At 44.8% G+C, this 12,245-nt stretch overlaps 1 protein-coding gene and 1 long non-coding RNA gene across 4 annotated transcripts in view; one reads left to right on the top strand and one right to left on the bottom strand.

Annotated features, from left to right (window-relative positions):
• LOC146775824 (uncharacterized) overlaps positions 1–10,347 on the bottom strand; it is a 61,200-nt gene extending 50,853 nt beyond the window's left edge. The window contains exon 1 of the long non-coding RNA XR_014972397.1: positions 9,787–10,347. This is a non-coding gene — a long non-coding RNA (uncharacterized LOC146775824). The remainder of the gene's footprint in view (positions 1–9,786) is intronic.
• The window catches only part of LOC146775817 (FH1/FH2 domain-containing protein 1-like), a 2,636,482-nt gene that overhangs the window by 165,288 nt on the left and 2,458,949 nt on the right, over positions 1–12,245 (top strand). The gene's annotated exons all lie outside the window — the stretch shown is intronic.

Genomic DNA, 12,245 nt, shown 5'->3' with positions numbered 1-12,245 from the left:
GGCATCTGTGCACACGTTCACGAAACACTACTGCGTGGACATTCAGATGAACAAGGAAGCACAGGTTGGACAGAAGGTGCTTCAACACATTTTCAACGACCAACGCTCATCTACCACCCAGCCGCCACAAAATTAGGAAAACCGCTACAAAGTCTATGCACAGCATAGTGAATCCAGAAAGATTCACGCTGCAAAACGAATAGTTTCTTACCTGTCGGTGTAGTTTTGCAGCTTGAAGATCTTTCTGGATTCACTAGCGAACCCACCCACCTCCGCCAGGAAGATGAGGCTGGAGGAAGAGGGGGTAAAATGGAAAAGATCAGAAGGAATGAAAACGTACAGAAAAATGGACATGAAGGATTAATCAATCGCCTAGGGTTAAAAAAAAAAAAAAAGGAAAGGAAAAAAGAACCCGAAGATGGCGCCCCAAAGGTGGGACTTCCGCAGGAAGCACGACGACGTCACGGGAGGTGCACCAAATGGTGGGTCGTCGCCGCCCAACTGGGCTACAAAAAAAAAAAAAAGACTACGAATCCGGACCCAACCACAAGATCGCGGAATAATGCACAGCATAGTGAATCCAGAAAGATCTTCAAGCTGCAAAACTACACCGACAGGTAAGAAACTATTCGTTATACTGGAACCACCGTCAGTAGTGCACGCAGAGCTGACATTTACTTTTAGTTCTCACCCTAATAATAAAGGCTTTGCATTAATGAACCATAAATACAAGTTTGAACAGTGTTAACACATGGACACACATAGTACCTTAACTGTAGACAATGCCCTTCCTTGATCCATAATGTGGTACTGTAAACTGGCAGCTAAAGGGTTTGTGCTGTAGGGGGTTGGGCCTACTTGTCCCAAGGACAAAATAGACATTAAAACTTGATGCTCTTGACCCCAAACAATATGTCCCGGGGTTCGGGCTATAGGAATTCCACATCCCTGGTCAGTGCACCAGCACAATGGGAATCCTGTATTGCATTGGTGGTGGCTGGCGTCAACTGGACGATTTACTCCAGTTAATGGTTAGCCCGGAGTATACTCCGAACCGCACCACTTCTAGCAGCAGTGTGGATAGGTTAACATCCGGTTTTCTTACAAACAGCACATTATCCGCATAAAACGAGGCCACAAGTGGTCCCCGATGAAATCTCAATCCACGGTGGATGTGTCTCTCCTGGATATGACTTGCAAGGGGGTCCATAGCAAGAGTGAACAGCAGGGGTGAAAGTGGGCATCATCGTTTGGTGCCCAGCGTAAGACTGAAGTGGGTGGATATTTCACCATTTACTTTGAGGCGGGCTATCGGGTTGGCATATAGAAGCCAAATTAAACTAAAAAAGCCAACTGGGATTCCCAGTTTTTGCAAAACCACATACAAAAAGGACCATTCTAGCGAGTCAAATGCTTTTTTGGCATCCAAATGAACTGCTGCAGCTGTGAGAGAAGGGTCCAGCTGGTTGATGACCGCAAAGATTGCTTGCAAGTTAACCGTAGTGGATCGATTAGGGACAAATCCCGCTTGAAAGGTGCATATGATCTTATCTATAAAGAGACGGGTTGCTAGGATTTTGGTAAAGATTCTATAATCTTCGTTAAGTAACAGTGGCCTATATGACGTGCGGTTTTAGGCTGCTTTTCCTGGTTTAAGAGCGTGATTATAGCTTCTTGCATGGGGGGGAGGGAGTGATCCTTCCTGCAAGGCCTCCGCGTACACCTCTAAAAGTTAATCCGTCTGAGCCAGGGGCTCGGCAACCGGCTAGGCCGTAATCGCTTGCTTAATTTCATCCTCCTCTATGGGGGCGGCCAGGAAATGGCGTTGTCAATCGTCTATCCAGACCACAGCCACTTCCTCCTTTGGGGGGGGGGGGTGGTGGTCGCGCGTAGTGTAAAGTTCAAGTTTGGTATAATAAGACAAGAATGCCGAAGTCATCTCTTCCCCCCCCCTCAACAGTGTTGTCCCATCATCTAAATCTAGTTGTGTTAGGTACGTCAATTGGTGTTGGGAGCGAAGTAATCTGGTGAGTGTCCTTCCAGGCCGTTCACCTTCACCATATGCCTGTGCTCAAGCGTGCTTGCCCAAAATAGTGCATCTTGCGTGCCGCCAATTCATGGAATTCCATTAGGAGTGTCGCTCTGTCATGAAGCATGGGGGGGTGTCGCCAATTTGTGCTACTATATCCATATTCCGGAGCTCACTGTGTATGATCCGCAGTACCTCCCGCCTGTTTGGCAATACACAACCCTCTAATATAGGCCTTAAACGCCTCCCATAGTGTTGACTGTCATTCCACTGTACCTGTGTTTAACTGAAAGTATTCACGAATAGCCCCCGCAACTTCGCTATGAAAGACCGCATCTAACAGGACGAATGGGTATGTGCTATACTGGGCACCTCCAGCGTTAGGAGGACAGGTGAGTGATCTGACCGTGTTGATTCCTTTAGCAGGAATTGGGGTGTGAGATACCAGTGATATATTCTTGACCACGAGCCATGCGGGGCCAAATAAAATTAGTAATCTAACATTGTGTGGTGTTGAGCCCTCTAGGGGTCCTTAAGAAGAGAGGATTGTAACAGTGAGGTGAGCGCTTTCACAACAGTTTGGTGATGTGCCCTGTACCAGTTGTGTCCATTGCGGGATCTAGGGTAAGGTTAAAGTCTCCCCTATTAGTATGTAATCAATATCAAATCATGCACTGTGTGGCTACTTTGGGTAAGAACTTGGTAGAGTCCACATTCGTGAATATGTGCTATAGTTGGCAAAGAATCAATGGGCATCCCAGGCTGTTGCAAATCGGTGTGAGGGGAGCAGCGCATAGTGAGTCTCTTGCAAAAAAGCTATCTGGATGTATAAGTGGTATAGTGTACCATGCACTGCTTCGCAAATGTGTGATATGCTTATGATCATTCAACCATATAATCATTGCTCTGCATTCTCACATATGAAAACATACAATTTCTAACCAACCAGAAACCCCTCCCCACCTCGGATACAAATAAACCAGCACCCAGTGAATCCTTTCATATTCCTTAAGAGTAAAAACTTTTAGTCAAACGAAACGGGAAAAAGCTTCCTAGGGGGGCAGGCAACACTCACAGGAAACCACCTTTATAGAGTCCAAATGAGCATAAGTGTTCTGTACCGCCTTGTACAGGTTGTTTTCCGCAGGTAACTGATTCCGCCGCCGCCACTGAATACTAATGTGTCTTTTTAGGTCACTGATGCCCAGCAGTGTCCACCCGGCCCGATCCCTCCGGTCTGGCTCGGCCCTGGCAAATTAAGCAAGAGAAAAGAGGGGGAAAAAAAAGGGATAAAGCCTACGAGTCCGCCGATTACGTTGTGATCCCATTTTCTCGTCTTCTTCCTGTGCTCGAGACTTCTTCCCGCGTTGGTGGCGTTTCCATAAATGTGACATCTTCTGGTGACTCAAAAATGTGCGCCCTTCCATTTATTTGGATGCGTAATCGTGCAGGACAAAGCATGGCATAGCCCCTCTTGCCATGGATGCCGATGTTTAATTAGACCTCACGCCGAGCCCCCGAGGATGGTGGGGTAGTCTTGGTGCAGGATGTTGCATGTAATTTAGGCAGTGGTCGAAGTGGGGAAAAAAAAAGTAGGGGAATTGTAGGCGGAGCATCAGGGGGCGGGGAATAATCAGGGATTGGTTCAGTGGGCGGAGTCAGAGGTGTGGCTAGAAAGAGCAAAACATCCTAATTTTTAACATGTTTGGCATTTCACTGACCAGTTACAGCTTATAAGTGTTTTTTAATGCTACCAATAGAAACACGTTTATTTGAGGTTTAATACAAGTTATTGACATTAAAATACATTTACAATGTGGGATACGTTTTCAATCACAGAATGTCCCAAATACGCATATAAGTGGAATCATAAGCCATGTGTGTCCAAGCCATGTAGTTTCTTTCATCAGCACTTTTCCTTCCTTTTTCTAACAATTTCTGAACATAAAATTTGGCTTTAGATTCTATGACAGAAGGCCCCACGAATTTTGGAGCACTGTTGATTACATCATTCTGTGCCCCCCCTCCATGCAAAGTTATATTCCTACGTTTTTACGTGATTCACGCAACGTCATGAAGCCAGCATTAGATGCCTCTTAGTTTCCAGTTATTGTATCTAAACATAGCGCACTCAAACAACCCAGACCTGGTGGTTTTGCAGATGCTTTTAGTAGTATCAGACGAATGAAATACAACTTTTTATTAGTAGTATGTGTAATTACTACTCGAGTTAGTTAGCAATGAGAATTGCAAATGCATCAATTCTGATATTATGAGACTCAAACAGTGGTAGAGTCAGAAATAGGTAGTGGTCCTTGGATTATCTCAATCACTTATTTTCTCCCCTCCAGACTACTATCCGCTGCAATCACTATTAGACACCTTCGTTCTTTATCTCTCCACGAGCACTGTAGGTGTCTGGAAATACCACCCAACAGAGACTGCATGAGAGAACTTCAAACATGGATGGCAAAATATCCTAGTTTGCAAATGTTTTCCACATAATTATAGCTCTCCCGTGTTTGCCACATAATGCACCATCTGCTGCATAATCTAATTGGTTTTAACGGAAAAAAAATTGTAGCTCAAATTGATTAACAACGTGACTTGTGTTGCTGTGAAGTGGAGGGCTCTTTACAAAGGTTGACTGATCACGTTCTCAGTGCTGCACTTGTTTGTTAAACTGCTTTGCAGAGACTGTTAGTATGTGTAAAAATGTCAAAATAATAACGTATCAGAAAATGTACAACATTATGCTGCAGCGGCCAGCCTTTTTTGCTGCAGGATTTAGTCAACACTGCAACATAATTTTGTCTTCCATTGCTGCATAAATGCAGTGGCATCAAAGCAGGCAACACATGCTAAAAGTGCTTGTGCATGAAGCAGAGAGACCGTGAAGTTTGCAAATTTATGGGAAATATTTATGGGAATGGTGGCGTAGGGCAGCGCAGCGCAGCAAGGTACTTTGCTGCGCTGCCCTGCATCACAGGGAAAGGGCAGGAATGCACCGTATTTATCCAATATGGTGCATTCCTTTCCTTTTCCCCTGTGCTGATGCCATTTTGGCAGCCTAGCGCCAACGTAGACACACTTGCACCATGATGCAAGGATGCCTCTGTTGCATGCACCTTCCTGTACAAAAACAATCCTAAGAGGCTCTTTCCTCTTCCTATGTGTGCTGAAAAAAGAATGAGAAATAATGATATTTCTCCTCGTTATGCTTCCTCTCAGGGGGTGCAAGATTTTGACGCAATCCCAAGTTTAGAAGTCCTTGTAAATCTGTGAATACATCAGAAACCATGGGAGTTGCGTGGAAACTTTTATTGTTGCAGGAAAACTACTGGGTTTACAAAGAACTCTACAGTGTATTATGTGTTTTTAAGAGTGAGTCATTATGCTGCACAGTTCTGCTGGTTTTGTTACTAGGGGCTGATTTTGCAGCATTGCTGCAAAACCAGTCCCCGGTTACAAAACCAGCCTCCCACCCAACACCCACCGCAACACCTCCTTGCGCACAGTAAGGCAACGCAGCACTTTGCGCTGCGTTGTATTACTTCATATTTATGAAGCCATTGAAGACATGCAAAGTGGCTTTGCGTGGCTTTTAAAATATGACTTGGAGCTTTGCGTTGTGCATGCCAATCCCTGGTGAGTTGCATTAGTACTGCTGGAAGAAAGACAATGGAGGCACCAATGAGTGAGGTGGTCTAGCCTCAAGGGTCCTATGACCTCAGTGACAAATTCACTGCTGCTCGAGGGTGTGCTGCTTTTTAGGCCTGCCTGCAAGACTGGAGGTGAAATTTAGTATGGATTTTGGTGGATAGTCCTTCAAGGTGCTAAGATACCAGGGCTTCTAAGGTCTAGCTGGGCCTTCTAAGGTCTAGTAGGGAAATCTGCTCCCTCAGGAGAGTGGTCTAGTGGACTAGTCATGAAGGCTGAACCAGGTTCCCTAGTTCCAAATTCGGTAGCACTGGCCATAGTACCACATCCTATCCCCCCCGAACACCCTTGTGCCCCACTGAGAGCAACTTGCACTGTCTTCAGCTACAAACCAATTCTGCCCATTATAAACACCTGGATGGGACTCAATTCAAATTATGCACTACCTGAAAAAAAATATCACCCTGGAAAAGCATGCAAAATATAAGCAGGAACGACATGTTACCTTAACTCTTTTACACTCATTGTTCAGAAATCAATGAGTATGTTTTGTCTCAAACTTTGAGGACATGAATACAAGGCTCCTCCTGTACACAGGTGTGCCTTTTTTGCATTCATGGACAGCAAGGAAGGGGTTAAGCAGGCCTCAGAAGAGAAATGGGCTATTCAGGAGAATCTGATCTTACTCACCAGACTCCTCCCCATTCATGTCAGCCAGCTAGCTGCTCAAATGTAGGCGTTATGTATTCAAGTGTCCTGCAAAGGATACCTTTTGAACTGTCCGGCTTGACTAACTCTTCTACTCACAAAAAACTTGAGAGATCTTGACCGTAAAAGGCAAAATTATATTTTCATTCAGGAAGTGAACAAAAAGCAGTAACACACTGAGCTGTGCACATAAATGATTGTTTTTGATATGCATGGTACATGTTCTCTTCATCAAGCGTATTAACCTTCTGCACTACCTTAGATGCGACAAAACTCCATACAAAAAAACTTTGCAGTGTTTTTAAAACTCCTGCACTGCTACAAAACCGACCCCCACTAACTAAACCGGCCCCCTACCATTCTGGATGCCCTGGGAAACGTCTGATGCCCAGTCTGGCCAGTCCGGCCCAGTTACTGTAAAGCCTTTTTCAATGCAATATTGTAGATATGTATGCTTATTTGATATAAACGTCACGTATCACTGTCAGTGTGAGACACAGATTCTTTCTGAATATCCTTTGAATTGGGTTCCTGCATGAATGATACACATGAGCAGTTTGGTACAAAGCTTCCTGCATGACTTATATCCAAAAGAAGGCCTCTGGGTAGACCTCTGAGGTAAGCACATCAATGTTATTCCTAAGGACCCTCACACAGGACCACTTACATTTTTGACCTTCCTGTACATTTCCTGCCTATGCTTTACTATGCAAAATCTTTTTGGCAGAGGAGCCATAATACTATCCCAATTTCTACCAGTCATCTCTCATATACAAAGGGACCAATTGTTCACTAAACTAACCTGCAGTTCAGCTATTGATTCCGATTCTGGTTGGCGCTTGACATTTTTGTAGCAAAAACTGAGAATTATCGGCAATGGTTAATTTTATCTTTATGCATTAAATAATATTTTCTAAATGTTTTGTGTTTTTCACAGAAACTAACTATTTTTTAGAGGTCCCTATAAAATATGGGTTTAATCATCAATGAATTAATGACAGCCACAAATTACCGATCCAGCTTTCCCATTAATTAATTAGAACTTTGGAACATTAACTACATTTCTGCCATCTGTATGGTGCAGCTTCTTTGCAGCAGGCATATTACCCCTGTGCGTTACATTAGATGAGTCAAACCTCAAAACTGCCAACAAACAAATCTCTAATCTATCTCCAGCAAGAAGATAAACAATCAGAGATAACAGTCTTAACACTTTAATAGTTGCAGAAAAACTACTGGGTTTACAAGGAACTCTGCAGTGAGTTATGTGTTTTTAAGAGAGTCTTTTTGCTGCACAGTTCTGCTGGTTAGGTGGAGCCTAGAACCAGAGCGCATGCACTGCTCTGCGAGGCTTATTGTAGAGGAGTACGGAGTAGAAGCTCCGGAGTACAAGCTCCGCCCACTCTCTGCCCATATTTGCCATTGGCTTGTGTCATTGTCCGTCCTAAGTGCTGGCTTCAGATTTGTCGATAGGCTTGTTAGTCCCTCCTTAGTACCTCCTTTCCATTTGTCACCTCTCATGGCGACTGTCCCCTTTACTTTGAGTATTACACGGTAGGTGTTATTTTAGGCTGTGAGCACTATTTTCGCTAATGAGGTTCTCCTACTGCATGCAGGACGTGCTTTGCTGCATTCTTTCACCTGCCCTGCCCCACCTTCCCTCCCGTTGTCCGTCCTTTTCAACCCCCTCCCGTTGTCCATACCTTTCACTCCCCCTTCCTCTCATTGTCCGTGCGTTGTCCTTGTACTTTACTATCCCCCGCCCTCCCTCCCGTTGTCTGTGCCTTTCACTCTCCCGCCCCCTACCATTGTCTGTGCCTTTCACTCCCCCCGCCCTCCCTCCCGTTGTCTGTGTCTTTCACTCCCCCACCCACTCCCCTCCTGTTGTCTGTGCCCTTCAATACCACCTGCCCCCCCCCCCCCGTTGGCCGTGATGCCTCCCCCTTCCGTTGTCCGTAATGCCCCCCCCACTCCTCCCCCTCCCGCTGTCCGTGATGCTTCCCATTTGTAATGCAATAGGTCTCGTGTAAATGCAAGACCTATTGCATTACAAATGCTTGCATTAAAGAGTTTGCGCCCTGTTTACACGTGGCAATGACCTGCTCACAGTGGCAGACACACAACCAGAGGGCTTTAGAGCGCGTTACATGGTCACCAGTTACTTTATTTAAGGGCATATTTCTTTGTAACAAAAACATGTGAGCATAAAATGGTTTCAAAGTCGTTTGATTTTGGTTTATGAACTTAAAAAATAACTCTTATTATGGATTGTATACTGTTGTAAACTTCAATGACTTACACTCTTTTTGAGAAATTGTGTGTAGCTGTGCAAGCACGACTTCATATTTAACTTGGAGTACATTAGAACAGCTTTGTACAAATTCAGTTCGATAAGAATTCTTCTTCTTTTTTTTTTTTTTCACAGACCGCGGCGATTTCAATGTACAAAACAACCATTTGAGTCTTGGCGTCACTTTCACATATGGTGATCTGGGGCAGTTTACAGTGCTTAGGGTCTATTAACTTTGTCGACTTCAGAATTCTTTATTGCACAAAATAACATCTTTGAGATTAAAGCGCCAAGCAGCCTGGCTGCTACATTCTTGCAACAGAGTTTTGTTTCCGTCTTCTCACCTTGAGGTGGTAACTTTGTGATGTATTAAAACACGAAAGCACTGTGTGATCTTGTGTAAACATGAAAGAAATTAAAATTGTAAATGCTTTTGAAAAGAAGTACATTTATTTATTCTTTTTCAGTATCTGTTTTGCGTTTTGGGATCCTAGTATGTTTGTGGCCTGCACACATTCTTGGGAGGGCTTTAAACAAGCATTTGCAATGCAATGGGTCTCGCATTTACGAGACTTTGAGCTACTGGCATTGTAAATGACAAACCTTTTATCTATGTTTTGGTTTTGAAAAGAGATAAATAAAAGGCATTGTCGTTTACAATGCCAATAGCTTAAAATTTTGCAAATGCGAGACCTATTGCATTGTAAATGCTTGTTTTGTTACTGGGGGCCGATTTTCCAGCACTGCCGCAAAACCAGTCCCCAGTTACAAAACCAGCCTCTCCTCCCATATCCGGTATTGCCAGTCTGACCTTGGTGCCAGGGCCCATTTGTTTTCATAGTCTGACCCGGGATGGGGTCTGAAAGGGGCTCTGGTGCTGGGGGGGGGAGAGGGGTCACAGAACTTGTGCCACTTAAATGCAATATTATTTTTTTTTAAAGGTGAACAGTATGTTTTTAAAACACCACATCTCTTAACAGATACAGAGTAGCCATTCACACATTAAATAAAATAACATAAGAAAAACAGCTGATTAAGATATTAAACGTTTGTTAAAAAAAAAATGCATCAAGGTATACTATAAAATTTCCCAACTTACTTGATGTTTATATATGAGCAAGCGTGGAGTTGAGGCTGTCCAGGCTCCTCTTCCAGGCCCCAGTGCGAAGAAAAGAGCAGGTCTGTAAAGGAGGGGCTGGGGACCTCTGGGGCAGGCACGTAGAACAATTTCCAGGAGAGGCTGGTGGGGCTGGGTCAGCTGGGGGCCTCTTCCACAGCAACCGCCTTCCTCTTATTTTCGAGTTCTGGCTGGTTGGAGAGCAGATTCGCAGCCAGCCAGGGATTCCTCACTGAATCCCCCTTACTTATTTTCAGTAAGGTGTCCGTCAATCTGGGTGAGCCCGAAAATAAAGGGCACACGAGGTCAGGGGCGGGGCACCAAACCTTCTTGATGTGACCATTGTATCGGTCACAGTGGGGGCAGGCAGGTAGCATCGGCAGTAAATGAGCTGTAAATCACTGCAATTAGAGCCATCAGAGGTAGCAGTGTTGTTCTACAGGCCCCTGTCCCCAGATACAGAGGGGAAGGGGTGGAGGTCGTGGGCACTGCAGAGGCCTTCTTCGATATGCAATGCACCACACAGGGGGCTAAATGATTAAGCTTTCGTTTTAGTATGGACCATTCCTGCAGTCCTGGGACACGTTCTTAAAAAGAAGTCTCCCCCCCCCCCCCCCCCCCCCACTTCGACCACTGAATTTAGGCCTAGCTGCAGATCTGTGCACCGGCCCGTCACGCAGCATCATGTCTCCAGCGATTTCACCCCTTGCCCCATGTACTTACAGGAAATCACCGCTGCGGCGCTTTATCGAGTCTAACATGGCGGACTGTGGCATCACTGCCGGTTTCTCTCCCTGCAGCGGCGGCCCCCGCAGGCACTCTCCAGAGTAGGGGGGGGGGGGGGCTTGCCATAGCCCCATGCACCCGAGGCCCCTCCCTTAGGTCCACCCAAGACCCCTGTCGTCCCGGGGGTTCAGAGGGCTGCGTCAGGCCTCCGGAAACGCGAGCCACAGCACTGTTGTCTTTGGACCGATCGGGTCCGTCGGCAGCACCATCTGTGCCCACGCAGCATCTACTCCGCCCCCCATGCCCTTTCAAGAAGGGGCATGAAGCAGCAGGCAGCCGATAACGCAGCAGGCTGCTCCGGAGCTTCAGAGACAGACTACCATCTTGGTCGCCGGCCATGTCCACCCCCCAGGCATCTACAATGACCTCACTTTCATCCCTATTTTTTCACCCGTATACCCTTTTTTTCACCTTATCCCAATAAGACTGGATGTCTCCTCTTGCCAACACCTGACCCCATTCCATACATGCCAACCAACCTGGTTTAGGCGTGATATTCTTTTTTTTTAAAGCCCAAAATGGCTTCATTTTAGGTGTCTCCTGCTTAAAACCTTCTCCTTCAATTTACCTTAAAAACTCTCCCTCTTGCTATGTTTAAAATGTTGACATTTAACATTTGTCCATGCCTAAATGGCATACAGATTTCTTAAGTTGTATCAACATTTTGTCCTCTTTGAGACAGACTTTATATTCCCCATAAGAGACTCCGGTTGCATGTCAAATGTGCTCTCAAACGTTTCCCGAGATATCTTCTTGCAACTATGCAATCCCACACATTTTGTATTCTATTTCTCTCCCTCCCACTGTTCCTGGCAATAAGTGGTAAAATCTGGTCACACTGCTAGCTATATGTGGCAGTGTGCGTTCCTGTATTTTGGAAGTTCGTGCAGCCTTGCACTTCTGTATGTTTTCCCAATTGACTATCTCAAATCCAATGTATGTATTGTATTTTAAAGCCATTATGCTCTTGAGAATCGTAAAACTATCTGCCTCTATCATCGCTTCCTTCCAAATCGAACATTTACAATGATAAAAACTGCTAGGCTCCTCGAAAGATACGACCTGTTGTGCCAATAGCAAATCTATATAATGCCCTAAATCAATTAGGAAAATAGTTTTTACTTTACTCCATTGCCTTTCACGTCCACATATATTTGAGATTGGAAAAGAGCATGGTCTCATGAGAGGCTGTTTTAGCAGATTCCAAAGAAAGAATATGGTTTGTTGTTTGAGAGGTAAATTGATTTAGTACCTAGTGTTTGGTAGAGGAGCTAGAAGTGGTGAGGTTTCAGTGATTCGGACTGAAGTAAAGAAAGATGGCAAGTTGCTGCTATTGTATTAAATTGCTTCTAAATCGTAACAGTTTTTTTCGTTTTTTTATTCTGGCAACAGGGTGAGCATGCACTTTGTATATATAAATAAGCATTTGAAATGGATCTGAAGTAGAAAAATAAGAGTAAATAGAGAAGCCTGGAATCCCTAAAAAATGTCTCGCTGGATGAGTCAAGATGTGATTAAGCACATTTTAGATTCTGTGTCAGTGCTGTCGGCGAGGATTTTGCATCTGACTGTTTTTTTTCTCCACCAGTCCCTGAAAGCTGAAACGAAGTAAATAGGAACCACAAACACTACATTCCTCATCACGCGTGAATGAC

Source organism: Triturus cristatus, chromosome 12 (genome assembly GCF_964204655.1).
Source record: "Triturus cristatus chromosome 12, aTriCri1.1, whole genome shotgun sequence".
NCBI classification, from domain to species: Eukaryota; Metazoa; Chordata; class Amphibia; order Caudata; family Salamandridae; genus Triturus; species Triturus cristatus.
This window is presented reverse-complemented; position numbering and strand designations above follow the sequence as displayed.